Source organism: Barbus barbus, assembly GCF_936440315.1.
Source record: "Barbus barbus genome assembly, chromosome: 32".
In the NCBI taxonomy this organism is placed as follows: Eukaryota; Metazoa; Chordata; class Actinopteri; order Cypriniformes; family Cyprinidae; genus Barbus; species Barbus barbus.
The window spans coordinates 21,877,285-21,891,724 of record NC_136760.1 but is presented as its reverse complement, the minus strand read 5'-3'; the positions used below and the strand labels follow the sequence as shown (position 1 = coordinate 21,891,724).

At 40.4% G+C, this 14,440-nt stretch overlaps 1 protein-coding gene across 1 annotated transcript in view; it reads left to right on the top strand.

Moving 5' to 3' along the window:
- Positions 1-14,440, top strand: part of LOC306852204 (BAH and coiled-coil domain-containing protein 1-like) — a 101,303-nt gene that overhangs the window by 39,266 nt on the left and 47,597 nt on the right. The gene's annotated exons all lie outside the window — the stretch shown is intronic.

Sequence of the window (14,440 nt, the reverse complement as noted above, 5' to 3'; positions counted from 1 at the left end):
TGTAGAAAGGAACATTAACCAAGATTTATAAATGCTGTAAAAAATATTGTTCAGTCTTGTTTCTTGCTAGCAATCACATTAACTAATGTTAACATATAGAAGCTTGTTGTGAAGTGTTACTATCATTTAATTTCCTAACATCTGCCCACATGAAATCTGTGGCCACAGAACTCCTTAATAATGTCAAATTTCCACAGCATTGAATTGACCGTCATTTCAACACATATTTGTTTATTAATATTATGGTTAATGTAATTATGCTTTCGGCTAAACAGTAGTAGTTTAGTTCTTTCAGCTCAGTTTAATGCATTCTTGCCATGCTTAAATACATCTCACAGAATTCTACAGTGTAGAAAATGCAACAGAATGTGTGCAGAATCCATGTAGGCCTAATGAGCACCAAGACCATGTGCATCGTATGCTCTTGGTAGGACTGGTGAAGACAGTGAAAATAATCAAGATGGACATTGATTAAAAACAATGATGATGTGCTTTGTGTGTAAGAATCAGCCTGATGGGAAGGGCGAGGGCTTCTGGGAAAGAAGGGATGAAATGAAAGATTGAAATGATAATGAAAAAGACAGGATCTGGGAATTAGAATGAAAGGGAGTAAAAGATAGATGGATAAGTATCGTCCTCCAACTGTAACCTGCCAACACCAAAACACTATTACTTTGCATAATTTGCTCCGGCCCTACTCTCTTTTCTTCATTCCCTCTCACACTTGTTTTCCCTCTCTCTCTTTCTGTTCAGACAGTGCGTGTCCTTGCTTTTGAAACGTGTTGTTCCTTAGGGAGAATTAAGTCCTGTGCACTGGACATACATGTGTGTGTGTGTACTGGCTGAGTGGCCCCTGAGGCTGCATGCTGGGAGCCCACCCAGCTGACAGTCTAGCCCAGCCCAAAGTCCCATCCTCCCCAGCCAGACCACCCAGCCACCTGATCCCAGGACTCTTCAGATACAGCAGTGGGCTCATGTGGGTATACATATGTCATCTGTATTTAATTTTTTCTCTTGCATATTTATGTGTGTGCAAAAGTTTGAATTGAAAAATGGTCTTTCAATTCATGAGATGGAATTAGAATTTAATAGGTCTCACCTTACAGAAAGTTTAATTAGAATTTGAGTTTGGAATGACAGGAACTTAGTAAAGCATTTTTCAAAAAAATTCAGCAGTTATGGAATTTTGGGAAATGATGGCCCGGTTTCACAGACAGGGCTTAGACTAAACCAGGATTAGACCATAGTTAAGATGTCATTTGTAATTTTTCTCTGCCATGCCACGTGGCAACTTGTTGTCAGGATCGGGCCGGAGAAAGCAGAATGGAAGGATGCTCAGAAAACCAGAGGGAAGACTGTAATGCACGCACGCGCTCAAGCTAAAACCAAAGAGACGCCGCCAACATGCACAAACACACAGTGGCGTGAGGATAAGCAATGTATTAGTCATCTATTACAGGAATCAGTCTCACACTGGGCCTGTTTTCCAGTCTCGCTGGATGCCTTGTGAATTTCCACCCATGAAATAGAGCGGCTTTCTTCCCCCAGACTCAGCTCACAGAAACCCGCTGCCCACGGGAGACGGCTCTGACCTGGCAAAGAATCTCTGCTTACAGTGGGTCAAAATCTCCACCAGCGGTGTGGATGATACAAAACATAATCCAGAAAAGAGAGGCGCAGCGAGTCTGACTTCGCCTATGTGAATGGACTGAATGGAGGAGTGTTAGCCGAGCCGGTCGATTTGAAAGCATGCACCTGGTGTGATTCAGGTGTGTGTGGAGGGTATTGTACATGCTAAATGGATTTCTCACCTCTCGCTCTTTGTGGAATGGACAGAGCGGCCAAATCGCCCTCGCTGAGTGTGCTCTCAAGGCCTTGGAATATATCCTCCCTACCGAGAATGAAATAAACGGAGAAAGAGTCTGAAATAGAGGGAGGAAAAATGAGGGGGGTGTGTGAGAGAGAGAGAAGCAAAGGAAAAAAGAAAACAAAATAGCGTTTACGGTTCAGGCTGCCTCTGAAATAATTTTCCATATCAGTGCAACTGCATGAGCCCAGTGGGAAAGGGAATATGATTTTCTCCATACAGTGCCAATGGAAAAGAAGAGCTTGAGTCAAAGCAAGAGAGAAGAATGCTGGGAAGAGAACGAGAGAGGCACTTGCTGGCCTTTACATCAGGAATCCCGTACAGGGACTGTTGTTAGCGGGTCTTTTCTGGTGAGAAAACACACAAACCATCATTCAGTCATCCTTCCAGAACCGTTTGGTCCATCCAGTAGCCCACTGAGATCTATTAAGCTTCGGCCTCTGCCTCCAGCTCGGCATGCCGGGTCGATCCAGAGAGCAGAAGAGTTTGACTCCATGTTAATTCCGCCCACTCTCCCCAGTTGCTCCGCTCTCACCCTTCAGGTTGGGAAACGTCTCTTGCTGAGCCCCAGGTTTTGGACGCCATCCTGTCATTAGTTAATACTGAGAGCTCCATCTGATATTCCCTGGATAAGTCCTTGCCTCTTGTCCCATGCCGACACTTAGGATAGAACAGAGGGTACATCGGGGGGACGTGGAATGATATTCGGCCCCTGAGCCAAAGTGCTCTTGTGACAACAGGCCGATTAGCATGAAAACAAATGCTCATAGCAGACAATTGAATCGTTCCCTGTTTGGAACAAATGGTGGCTTTGCTTGTTGCATGTAATTAGCCTAGCCGAGGCGGGCTGACAGCATCCATATGTCTGAGAGGGTGCGAGAGGGTGTGTGAGTTTACCGTAAGCGCTGGAGCGTAGAGCGCTAGCCACTAGCGCAGCATTTTTAGCAGGAGAGGATCCGCAATAAGCGGCAAAGGGAGGAAAAGAGATTTAATGAAGTAGAGAGCACAAAAAATGACAATTCAACATACCTCATGTTTGCTAAGATAACACAATGAAGTGATGGCGACAACAATATGCTGATCCCGGGGGAATGAGGGCAGGTTTTCCTCATTAAAGTCCAGGGTTGTGTGGAGAGGGGGTGACGGGCGAGTGGACCTGTGATCTGGCCAGGTGGAAATCCATGTAGATAACATGGCTACTGAGGTTAAAATCGATGTGTCAGAGAAAAAAGAGCAACGGAACAGTAGAATAGAGCGATAAAAGTAACATGAAGTATTAGGAGAGAAAGAAGAAGAAAACGTTCCTGCCTGACATTATTATTTTTTTTTGTTCCAATCCATGAATGTAAGTGATGACCCTGGAAGCCTCAGAAGTTTCTGCCTCAGAATAAAAATAACTAAAAGACTTATTTTTAAATTACCTTTATATCTCATAATGTGCCTTTACATGACAATTTCAACTGTTTCTTATATATGCAACTTTATATCGCACACTGCAACTTTACATCACTTAATTGCAACTGTGTTTCTCATATTTGCAGCTTTATGTTGTACAATGCAACTTGCAATATCACATAACTGCTACTTGGTTTCTCATTTTTGCAATTTTATATCATCATAAAAGCGTGACTCATGTTATTGCAACTGTTCTCTTTATATGTGACTTTATATTGCGTAATTGCAACTTTGTTTCTCATATTTGCAACTGTATATCACACAATGTGATTTTATTGCATAATTGGGGCTTTGTTTCTCGTATTTGCGACTGTATATTTCAAAATTTGACTATTTTGTCACGAGTCCGGGCTCTGTCCGCTGATGTTGTCTCTGAGGCAGCGGAACTCACTTCAGGGCTTCCCGAAGCGGCGGAGCCCGCTGATGTTGTCTCCAAGGCAGCGGAGCTCCCTTCAGGGCTCCCCGAAGCGGCGGAGTCCGCTGATGTTGCCTCCGATGCCGCGGAGCTCGCTACAGGCCTTCCCGAAGCGGTGGAACCCACTGATGTTCCCTCCGAGGCGGCGGAGCTCTCTTTAGGTTTTCCCGAAGAGGCGGTGCAGGCTCACAAGCCTCCCGAGGCGGTGGTTCCCACTCACAGATCTCCCGAAGCGGCGATGTCCGCTGATGTGCCCCCCGAAGCGGTGGAGCCTGCCATTACCCGCTCCAAGGTGGCAGCTTGCTGTGGTGGCCGCTGCTGTGGTGGCCGCTGGTTCTGCCCTGGGTCTCCACCCCGCCAGCGCTGCCTCAGGCCCCAGGTCCCCCTCCAGCACACGGACCTGGTCCCCCCCCCATCCCACCGTTTCCGCCTCCGCTCTGCCATCTCCCTGGATAGGTGCTTGGGAACGTCTGGAAGCCGTTCCTTAGAGGAGGGGTCCTGTCACAAGTCCGGGCTCTGCAGTTCTTCCTTTCTCCACCAGAGGTCACCATCTCCCGGACTCCATTCCCCTAACTCCACACACCTGCCGCATATCACACACACCCGTCACAAATTACACTTCCAGCTGTTCCCCATTGTCATGGACTATTTATACACCACACTCCTGCTGCTCTGTCTGGGTGAATTAATTGTAATTTATTGTATTAGTTGTAGTGACTGTTAAAACTCTGGGGATACATGCACTGTGTTGCTGTTGATGTATCCCGTTCCTAATCTGTTTTGCCTTGTTGGCCTTTTTGTTCATTAAAATTGATCCTTACCTGCACTTGGACCCAGACTTCGTCTTTCCACGGCGCTTCTCTAAATGTTCCGTGACAGATTTTGCATAACTGCAACTTTGTTTTTATATTTGCAAATTTAAATGTGACTATCACATTTGCAGCATTATTTCATGCAGTTGTGACTTTATATCTCCTGATTATGACCTTACATGCTACAATCTGACCTTATCTCACAATGTAGCTTTATATCTTGCTGTTTCAACTGTGATTTTATTTCATATTTTAAACTTCATCTTACACCTACTTTTTTATTTGTATTCTCAGGCAGAAACAGGCTTCCATAAATGGGAAAGAAGCAGGAAACAGCTCAAGGCAGTTTCAAACCAGATCAAGTCTCCGATACCCATAGAATCTCACTAGTTAAACTAGTTAGAAACCTGGTCCACACATGCTAGCATGCTAGAAAACACCACATAACACCACATATGCTGGTCTTTTTAGCAAAGGTAGATTAGCATGAATGTAGCAGAAAAAGTTGACTTTGCCCCTCCTGACCTAGTGTTCCTGCCATACCATGGTTAGGAGTGAAAGAGTTTATTGCTGTCTGTGCAAACTCATTTTTGGACAACGCTATGTCTGTATGAGAGGCTGGTGTCCTATCTGCGAACTCTGAGTTGACCCAGACTGCCGTGATTGCATTTTAAAGCACTGTGTGTGTGTGTGATTTTTATGTGTGTGTATGGGCTTAATGTTTGACCTTGTACTGCTGTGTTTATCCCCTATCGCTCTCTCTGTGTTTTGTTCTGAAGGTGGAGTGATTTTAGAGACCTGCTGATCATAGAGGGGTGTTTTCACACCCAGGGGGGTTGATTCAAACATTCATACATGGAAATGGAAGGGCGGCAGTGCCAGCAGGGAGCTGTGTGTGTGTTGTGTCCTGGAGTGTGTGTATGTCTGCTCATCACCGCTATTGTTTCGTCTGCTCTGTTTGACTCTCATCTCTGAGTCTCACATGTACGCTTCCACACATACACACTCTCAGGATGTGTACTTACAGTAGTCTGGGTGTGATTTTTGATTGACAGCGACTGTTTGAATTGACTGGGTTCTTAATAAGGGGGCTGAAAACCTGTCGCTGATTTAAAGTGATACCCGTGTGAGTGCTGGGTTGTGTGAATGCTTTTAATTGACCCGCAATGGAGGCGTAACAGCTATTTGTCATATCTGAAAATGCAGTTGGACACGTCCTCCTGGTTTTCCAGACCAAAATTATATGTAGTCCGAATCCAACATCTGGAGGTGATGAATAGCACCTACTAATTTTTATAAAACAGAGAGACAGCCTTTCAATTTCACCAGTGTTTTGTGGCCATGCCGGCTTATTAATGTTTTGTCCTTGTGGTTTTCGTCAGAAAATAAGATTGCGAGTTTCTTGCCAGGTCTGAACCATTCTTGCCAAGCACTGTATCTGTCTCTCTGAAAATAATTTTAGGCCAGTACTCACGGACGATAGAGTTACCTTCAGATGTCTGTGGCATAAATCTCGGATGGGTTATTTTTCAGGTTGCTAGCTATGTAACATGTTTACAGTTGAACTATCTTTTAAGGAATTCAGCAGTCTTCAAACTGTTGCTCCACCATGCAGTGGCTGACCTGAAAGAGAAAACTTGCCATAGAAGACAGTTGATGCTAATTCTTGCTATAGTGCCTCCTGTGGCAATTTGGAGAATGCATTGTGCTTTGAGAACGTCACTCTGTGAGTTTGCATAGCTACACTGAAAAAAAAAATTGGTGTAGCATTTACTTCAAAACAATTTCAGAAATTGCTAGTAAATTTCACATATAATTGCAAAGAAATTAAAACTAACATTGATTAAAACATGACATTTTGAGGTAGAATTTATTTTTAGTAAACATACTTCAATATCTTTGTTTTATTTACAAGTTCGAATTTAGCTATAAGATTTATCTATTTAGCTATAGTGTAACTATCTTTACATAATAGTGTTTTTTTTTTTGTTACCGGAAAGCCAAATTCAAAAGTTTTCATTTGACCAAAAACTATTTTGGTGATTAACTTTGAGTAATTGAACTCGGGTGATAAATTAAACCAGTTGTAGTAATGTTTTTCATCGCTGAGCCACTTCTTAATATTTCAGCCAAACAAATTTTACATATTGCTTCTCTAGCACCATTTTTTCATGTACATGAAACAGACGCTGAAACAGTCAAAACAAAATAAGCGTTCATTAAACATCTAATTAAATGCTAATTAAATGTTTCAGTCAGTGATTTAGGCACTCCAAAACTATTTAGACAACAAAATGTTAGCAACCGAAAATATTTAGTCGAAATAAAATAAATAAATGCATGGTTTCGGACAAATATTTTGTGTTGCCGAAATTTTGGCGCATCTTTATGTAACTAGTTGACCAGAGAAGTGCCCCTATACTGCCTCTTGTGGCAACTTGAGAACACAACATAAACTTGTTTAGCATTATGAATTGTATTTTGACACATTTCAGGTCAAACTTGAGTATGAAATAGAGCTTGCATAGCTAGGAGTGTTTTCACATACTTGCAGTGTCTTACAGGGCTAAGCCTTTATCTTACCAGAAAACAAATGTTTTTTTTTTTCATTTGCATTACTCATTCACTTCATGGTGTTGCTTCTAGACTATCCGTCATTGTTTTCATTTTCTCATTGGGTGGTGTGCAGTTCTGTTTCTTTGCATGCACGATGCACTTTTACTGTCCAGCAAACGATGCTCCGTTGTTCCCGCCAGCTGCGCTGTCTGTGCCTACACAAACACTACGACCCGCAGACCTGGCTGTCGGACTTCGGCTATAGATCTTTGTGCCTTTTGGTTTTCTGCTGTGTTCCACGCGCTTTCTGTCTACTCTTTTCTTTCATTACTGCCGGCTTAAAATGCCCCCTTCTCCTATTTGTCTTTTTCTAAAATCGCCTTTCTTCCTCTGTGACATATTATTTTATGCCTCTGTGTGAGTCATTTACTGGGGTTTGATGTACCTCATCCTGAGAAGCTGCGTAGCTGTGTTTAATGATCCAGCCATAGGACGACCCACACGTGACACATAGACACGCACCATTGTGATTGTGCGACTGTTCGCTGCCAAAAGTTTGTAACGGTTCTGGGGTGGGGTGTGGCGTGTCCCAATCCTCTGGGAATTAACTCACTTCCAGTCTGACCTCCTGTTTTAAAATACACAGATGCAGAGTTACACACTCACACACATACAAGACCACACACCCACTCATATGGCCTCTACCCGATTCCCAGGAGAAGACGCTTCCTCCGAGTTATAATTTAATTCATGACCAGGGAATACCACGGATGGCATATCCACACACACACACAACAGTCAAAGTTAAAAAATATTTATGCACAAACCAGTGACGAATTAAATGAAAATGTAAATGCTGAAATAGCAAATCTGCCTTTTTGATGCAATAGTCAGAAGTGACATCATTAGGGATGAAATTCCACAGCAGCAGCCCGTCTCTAGTGATTCTTGGAAAAATGGAGCATGTTCTTCACAGTTTGAACTGTAGTTGTTAATCGGTCCGCCTTTTATTTCCTAACTGTTTTGGTGTTCACTCACCAAAAGTAGAAATGCGCAGCAGCCATTGTAGGTGTAAGCCGACCTTGATTCTTGCTTCCTGTCGTAGAGTACAATGTGGAGTTGTGATGTGAATAAGCGGATTTCTCTAAAGCCCTGTTCGGATGAAACTAGTTATCCCTGAGGAGAGTAGGGACATTTATGCTTCACAGATATTGTTGTATGATCGTAATCTTGTCCATTTTATTTTATAATTTTTTTTATCCACAACACTTTTCTTGACCAAAAGGGAAAATTTTTCACCACTAAATTTAACAATACAAAATATGTTTAATTTACTGTTTATTTTACTATGAATGTATTGAAATGACAAAAATCATGTATGAGAAATTGACTTGTTAATCACTGAAACCTTGACATCTGCCTTAGATTTCCTTGGCAAATTCACAAGAGTACAGATGATCCGAATGAATCATTTGTTCCAATTGAATCATTTGGACTGATCTGATTCTTGAGTTAAACTTACTGACTCAGGGATGTGGTTGCAGCAGTTACCAGCTCACCGGAGGGGAAGATGATCAGAGAATGACTTAAATTTCAGTCTGTTCATCACGCAAAACTATTATATTATTATATTTCTCCCAGCAGCATTCCTACGAATGTAATTTTAGAGCGCAACCTGGGGATAGGCCTCCAGCGAGAGCGGGGTTATACATTCAGTGTCATGTTCATTTAAATCCTTCCTGTCTCTGCCATTTCTGTTTTTAGGAACAGAAATGATTAATGACTAATGCTACTTTTACATGTGGATTACCCTAAATACTCCCTTGTCAGTTTAGACTCATTCGCACAAAGCGATCGGGCCAAAACCAAACGACTTCGAAAAATATCCTCTCGTGCGGCACGATCCCAATCTGACTGAGTAACGGCATAGAGATGCAAAACAAACAGGCAGTGAGAGAAGTGCACTGTTTCTGCAGACCCTGCCCTTCCTCCCTCCTAAAGGCTATTTATTATGACTGTGAAGAGAGAAAATATTGGGGTTTTCTGGAGTGGCACATGTTTTTGGGGGACAGCGAGACGTGGGGTTGTGTGAGAGCATGGAACCCAGCTGTGTAAACAGTTTCACACTCCCCCATTTCACACACACATATGCGGTAACCACTCCCCTGACAAAACCCTTAATATGAAGTCTCTCATGCCCATCCTGCACTAGCTCTGCCATCTATGACATATTCCAGTTCTCACTCTGATGCAGCTACAATGTGTTGTGTGTGTGTGTGATATTTACAGTTGGACTTTTGTATCTGGGATTTTATGGAGCTTGCTTACTGCTTGCATGGTTACTTATATTTGCATGTTTACTTAGTTTCTCTGCGGAGATATCTGTTGTCCTTAAATTGCCAGGATCCTGTTCGCTCTAGTAGGGATTATTTTGCAATATTGACCAGCTGACTGTATATCATCCCACTTATGGCACAGCTACTTACCGAGTAAATAATGGGCATATACACTATTGATGAGAGTGAGTTAAATTGTTTTATTGTTTTATTATGTAAAGAGAAAGAGGATACAGAGTGATACAAGATGCATGAAACTGGCACAGCTACTTTGGAAATCGAGTGCTGTGAATTACATAGTTTAGCAGTCTTTATATAAAATATTTTACCATAGACTGACCAATCAGAATCATATTGTCAAAATCTATTGACAATAATTAAAATAAATATATACTTATTTTGCCTCAACTAAAACTGTTGTATTTTATAGTATGTGTGTAAGTATGTGATGTATGTAATATATATAATTAAAATATGTATTTTATATTTTATTTTTTAATATATATTTTTATTTTTCCTAAACTGTGCAATGTATCTTTGTTTATTTATTTATTACAAGAAAATATAACATGTATAAAAACATATATTTATTTAAAACATGCATACATGCACACATATATTTAAAACATATACGTGTGCTTGTATGCAGAAATATACAACACAATATTAATTATAAATTTGTAATATATATTTTGTATAATATTTAATTTTTTAGGTAACACATTATTTTAAGGTGTCCTTGTTACACGTTACATGTACTTACTATTATAATAACTGCAAGTAACCCTAAGTCAAACTATAATTCTAATCCTAACCTTATAGCAAGTATATGTAGTTAATTAATATTACTCAGTTCTTAAATGTATACTGCAACAAGGACACATTAAAATAAAGTGTAACCATTTTTATATTGCATTTTCATCAATTATTGTCCATTTATGATGTTTATTTATTAATTTTTATTACAGGAAAATATAAAATAAAAAGCATCTATTTATTTATTATATTTAATTATTTTTATTTTAAACTATATAATTTATGTATATGTATGCATGTATGTTAATATAAATAAAATGAGAGAATTTGACATAGTTTAGCTAGATCTCTATTCTTTTCTCCACTGTAGTTGTAGCAGCACTTGTGCTATCTCTGTCTGTTGAACTGAGTACTCGGCACCAGTAGACATAAACATCCTCCTGTGAAGAGAGCGAGACTCACAGAGAGAGGGAGACAGCTGTTGTAATGTATACACACAGACCCATTAGAACCTCGAGCTGTTGTGTCTGCTGATGGATTGCACTTCATTTGGATCTCTAATTTAAACAAGTAACACATAATCCAAACCTCTGACTTGACTTTTTTCCCCACATCATGCTCTCTGTCTCTCTCTCCGTCCGTCGGTCTCTCGCACTCGTCTTGTTCCACTGAAGGGCAGCACTGGGGGACTCTCATTTGATGACAAGGCTGAACATGCACTTGTGCAATTGGCGGTTACGTGAGTGTGTGTTTGTGTGTGGCAGACACACTCGGGACTCCCACTCTTCAGGATTCTTCCTTTTAATTCCTTAATTGGATTAATGTCGCTCTGAGCCTGGAATCAGGCGATTAGTATGCACATGACCCGATTTCCTTAAGCGCTCACACAAGAGTCACTCTCTCTCGTTCAGGCACGTTTCGCACCACGGACGTAAATAAACACACATTCCCGTTGGGGATTCGCCTGACAAGACAGCATCATCCTTTATAGCTCACTGTATTCCCGCCGTAATGACTCTGCCTCTGGTTTTTCACACCGACTAGGCTTCCCCAGGTTCAGCGTGCCACCCCACACACACCGTTTCGACTTTGTTTTGGCAGCTATGTTTCTTTTTAGACCTCCCGCTATCCATTCCTTTCCTCCAATCCCTCTGTTCCTCTATCAACAGCGTTTCATTTCTGCAGTTTGGTTTATTAGAGGTGGTGGAAGGAGGGAGATGTTAGTAGGATGAGCGCAGGCAATAATTTCAGCTTTTGCAGCTGACGCTCGGCCCACGGCGTGCTAGAGACGGAGGAAAAAAGAGAGAAAAAAGTCAATAAAGCAAAGCAAACAAGAGGAAACGTTTTATTAAAGGGAAGTTGGTGGAGGGCGTAGAGGAGAGCAGGAGCGAGGGCTTTATATGCTGTTCAGTACAGTGGGGGTAGTGCAAACCAGACTTCTAACTTATGGTGTAAAGTCTGGTCCACTTTGCTGCATATTTTGGCCAAAACTGAACGCTGAATTCAATTTGCTTTTGTCTGAATGTGGCATTTAGATGGCAATCCGGTGATTTGTTCTTCCTCTCAAGCTTTCATAATATTAACCTGGTGGTTTTGTTTCACTCAGATTGAACCTGTGCAGCGCACTTGTATTGCTGTTGCAGTGAGTTTCATTAGTGCTTTCTAGTTTTGTGTTCAGCAGGCAGTCAGTGTCAGCGGTCTGTGGGTGTGCTGGCTGAGGCTGCTGGGCCACATGCCGGCTAGTTGAATCATGCACAAGGTTTTAGGTTCGTGTATGGTCTTAAACTAGGCCTGAGTGGATCTGGTTTCCGTTTCTTTCTCTGCTTTCATTAATTTTCCATTAAATGAATCACAGATCTAATATTTAGTTTTTCCAAGTGTCCAGGAGTTCAGGGCGGAATGAGTGGCTGCTGTGGTTTTCTGATGTTTTCCGTATAATGCTGTGTTAATCTCGACCAATTTACTAATTCAATTTGAATTAAAATATGTAGTTTATAAAAAAAGTGCATGTTTTTTTTTGACAAAGTATAGTTTAATGCAAATTTAGTTTAATTAACTTAATTATGTTTGTTTTTTATAAAATGCAGTGTTAACATTAATTGCCAACAAAATTACAGTCAAATTTTAGTTAAAGAAATGTTTGTCAAGATGAAAATGTATTTTAATTAAAATATACAGTTTGTAATGTAATTAATTTATAATAATAATAATAAATTAATAATAATTTATTATTATTATTATTATTTTATATTATATTATTTTATATTATATTATTATTATTTTATATTATATTATTTTATATATTATTTATTTATTATTATTTTTATAAATAGATATAAGTGTATATTTAAATTGGTTAAATGTTAAATTTTCTTGTGAACTACTTATTTTTGTTTTTTAAAGCACAATGTTAATCTTGTCAACAAAATTACTGTGAAAATAGATGCGCATTGATTTTAATTGAAATATAAAGTTTGTAAAAATATGAGGTGAAAACACAAGATATTTTTTGTTTTATGATTGTTTTTGTTTTTTTGAAGAATAATCGAATTTAAATTCATATAAATTGTTTTAATATTTAATTTTCTCATCAACAAAATGATTTAGATTTTTTTTACTAAAATTAGTTGCCGTTTTAGTCCACGTAAAATTTACTGTAGGTTAACAAATGTGACATGATGAAATACTGAATTATTCTATGACTAAAACAAAAACATATAGACTATGACTATAAAAACTGATAGAAAAATTAACACATTCTTATATTTTTGACTGGAAAAGACCCTTTTAAAGTGGTGGATTGTGCCAGATTTGAGGTGAACACACCCATAAAGCACTGGTGAATAGTGACTGCAGTGCTCTCGGAGAACACAGGCCTTTCATTTCGGTAGTAAAGCCCGTGGGAAGGTGGTGGGGACATTTGGGAGGAGAAGACTGGCCGTAATGTGCTGGGAATTCTGTAGCTTCGATTATACCGTTTCATGTAGTGGGAAACTGTTCCTAGACCAGCGCAAAAAACCTGTTCTTTCATCCTGAGGCGAGTGAGTGGGTGAGAGGAGACAAAGTGTCTTGATGGCTGTGATCCCAGCATCCACCCTGGCACCAGCGGCCTAACGTCTTTCCAGACCTGTAATTCCGCTGGTCTTTTCCTGCTTTCTTGACTTTTTTCCCCCCTGCTTGCTGTCGTTTCTGCCTGGGGCTTGAGCTGTGGCCTGGTGCTCTGTTTATCTTGTGAGAGCAGTCATTTAGTAATTTCACACCCATAAACGTCTTCCTTAACCTCATCCCTCTCACCCACGTTAATTAACTTTTATCAGTTTAGGAAATGAAACCGCACTCGCCTTCACCTCGCTGTTTAATTGGTGGTGTTGGTTGTTTTAGAGGACACGAGGGCAGAGTCTTTGTCAGGAGAGACACACAGGAAACCACAGTGGTATGCGCTGAAACTAACATCACATGTGTGGTGTTTTTTTCATCTGCACAGAATTCACTGTAAATGTTGTGCAGACATAGGCTGATTTGATGATTCTATATGCTGCATCGCACCATGAGCGAATCGTCTCCGGTGAGCTGCCTTATCTTGAAATTACATTATGTCTAAAGGTTATTAAAGCCGTGCCTCTGTAGCATATAGGTTAATCAAGCTTATTGAAGCATTGCAAATTCACATTGTTTCTTTCTCTGCTGAGAAAAGCAAAAGATGTGTGTGGAAATATAATGACCGTCCGTTTGGTCTGTATGTATTGTGCATGTGTAATAGATTTGATTTAACCCTTGTTGGCTTGAATGTATAAAGTTCTGCACATTTTCCTTCAGGGATGAATAAAGTTGTATCTTCGATCCAGGGTTTCCACATTATCATTCCATCACCCTCTTTTTTTCACTCTGTGTTTTGGGTGATGTAGGTCAGTGGTTCTCAACATGGTTTTGCTTCAGGACTTAGATCAATCCATTTTAAAACTCTACGTTTTCTACGCTAGCTGTGGTTTGTTGCAGCATTTAGCATTATTTTGTCAGACAGAAAATCATCTTTGGGTGTCATGTGCTAATCATTATTTGGATGAGAGTGTATTACAACCTGTTTCTTGTTCTCCATTGTAGGTCTTGTCGCAAAGTGTGTGTGTGTGTGAGAGAGAAAGAGGCTACGGCAGAGAGATCACAGAGACTTCATTAAGGAACCGTGTATTAGAACAGACTGCACACTTATGTTCCAAAACTCTCTCTCTCTCTTTCTTTTTAGCGT